Source organism: Suncus etruscus, chromosome 5 (assembly GCF_024139225.1).
Source record: "Suncus etruscus isolate mSunEtr1 chromosome 5, mSunEtr1.pri.cur, whole genome shotgun sequence".
NCBI lineage: Eukaryota > Metazoa > Chordata > Mammalia > Eulipotyphla > Soricidae > Suncus > Suncus etruscus.
This window is the reverse complement of record NC_064852.1, coordinates 141,348,225-141,350,575: the sequence shown is the minus strand read 5'-3', so window position 1 is coordinate 141,350,575 and position 2,351 is coordinate 141,348,225. Positions and strand designations below refer to the sequence as shown.

General features: G+C 39.2%; 1 non-coding gene across 1 annotated transcript; it reads right to left on the bottom strand.

Annotated features, from left to right (window-relative positions):
- Window positions 1–1,267: 1,267 nt before the first annotated feature.
- Window positions 1,268–1,373, bottom strand: LOC126010624 (U6 spliceosomal RNA). Its single transcript, XR_007496643.1, has one exon. It is a non-coding gene; the product is annotated as a U6 spliceosomal RNA (small nuclear RNA).
- Between the last annotated feature and the right edge of the window lie 978 nt (window positions 1,374–2,351).

Sequence of the window (2,351 nt, the reverse complement as noted above, 5' to 3'; positions counted from 1 at the left end):
AGTGAACGTCAATGTCTTAGAAATATTTTCCTCATTTCTAGCTATAATTGACATAGCCTTCCCTTCTCTGCCCTAACTGCACTTCCAAGATGATCACTGAACAAGAAATGGGTTCTGAAAGAATATAAAGTGATCTGCATGATTCCCCTTCAGTAACAATATTGCAAACCACCCTGTCTAAAGAAAGAGAGAGAGAGAGAGAGAGAGAGAGAGAGAGAGAGAGAGAGAGAGAGAGAGAGAGAGAGAATATGTAGAAATATGTCTGCCATAGAGGCAGGCAGGTTGGTAGGTCAGAGGTAAACTAGGGGACATAGGTGTCAGGGAATATGCCTTGGTGAAGGGTGTTGTACATTGTAAGATTAAAACTCAAGGGGCCGGGCGGTGGTGCTAAAGGTAAGGTGCCTGCCTTGCCTGCGCTAGCCTAGGAGGGACTGCGGTTCGATCCCCCGGCGTCCCATATGGTCCCCCAAGAAGCCAGGAGCAACTTCTGAGCGCATAGCCAGGAGTAACCCCTGAGCATCACCGAGTGTGGCCCAAAAACCAAAAAAAAAAAAAAAAAAAAAAAGATTAAAACTCAATCATGAACAGCCTTGTAACTGTGTATCTCATGGTGATTCAATTAAATAATTAATATAGAAAAAATAATTTCAAGAAATATTTTATTCCTGTAATAGTTGATAGTCATATCTTGCTAAGATCTAGAGCACGAATATTCTATGGCCAACCAAGGTACAATTCTAGGACCCCTGCATGATCTCCCATGTACCTCCAGGAGGTATAACTGAGTGCAGAGCCAATTTATCTAAACTCTAGACCTCACATAATGTTATCTGAAGAACATAAATAACAAGAACAGCAACAAAAAGGAAGCAAACGGTCTTACATCACATTCGAAAACATATGCTGCAAAATGAATGATGATCATAGTCTGTTGGAAAGTGTTTGCTTACCATTTATCTGACGAAATTCAAGAACATACTGGTGATAGGTTACAAGAAAATAACTAATTCTATCAACAATGTGGACCTAGGGATGAGAGCAACTATCAGTCCACAGAAAGTTTGCCCTGCATAGGGTCAACCCTCATTCAATCCCTGTACCCCAACCTTTCCCCCAAATCTTCTAGGAGTGAATGAACCCTGAGTGGAGAGACAGAAGTAAGCTTGAGCACTACCAGGTGTGGTCCAGCCTCCAAAAATTGGAGAGATAAATGAAGAGAGAAACAAACTGTAAGTGCACATTTATCATGCTAGACTTAGCATTTTTTTTAAATATGGAACGCTTCACGAATTTGCATGTCATCCTTGCGCAGGGACCATGCTAATCTTCTCTGTATCGTTCCAATTTAATATATGTGCTGCCGAAGCGAACACAGACTTAGCATTTTTTAACAACAACAAAAAAAAAAAACTTGATATTTTCACACCAATCTCTACCAGTAAATTCTATGACTAAGTTGTTTAGTTTGTAACAAAACAAAGCTAATATCAAATAAACCCAACCTTCTGTACTAAAACCGAGACACTTAGTTTCACATTGACATGTATGAATTTATTTATTAATAATATATTTATTTAAGCACCATATTACAAACATGATTATAGTTGAGAACTTCAAATTCAAGTTTTTATTTTCCTTCAATGGCTTAAAAAGGAGAGTAGAATAATTTTTATCTTATCACCTCTATCCATGAATAATGATTACATTTTTGAAAAATTGATCTCAAACACATTTACAAGTAAAATTCGTAAATGATAAAGAATCAGAAGGCAAGATTGGAGTCAAGGATGAAGAAGTAAAACTGGCCTTTGCCATCTTTATCTTTAGCCTGTGACCATGGTGTGTTTTTGCCATAGTGATCAGAGAGGCTAAGTTCAGATTAGAAAGGGACCTGGGAAATGGGACTAGCAACGCAATTGAACCTTTGGGTTTAATTTTCCAGGGCTCTGTAGCCAGTCAGAACCATTTTCCTGAGTTTATGGGAGAAATTCCACTGTGTGTGTGTGTGTGTGTGTGTGTGTGTGTGTGTGTGTGTGTGTGTGTGTGTGTGTGTGTGTGTGTGTGTGTGTGTGCTGGAAGCTTCCCCGAGTGGTTAATTAACAACAAACTGACCCCCACATCAGAAGCAGCAAGCAGAGATGCTTATTCATATGCTGGGCATTACAAGCTCTGGTCTGTAAAAGGCATGACTTTAAAAGGAAATTATTTCCACTTTTGAGCTATTTAATGAAACCAAATTCCGTTATTAAGTAGACATAATGAGGAAGGCAAGTAGAATCTCCAGTGAGCCATGTAAGCAGAAAGGTTTTTCCAGCTGTGACTGTATCTGAGTCATCCTCTCATAACCCAGT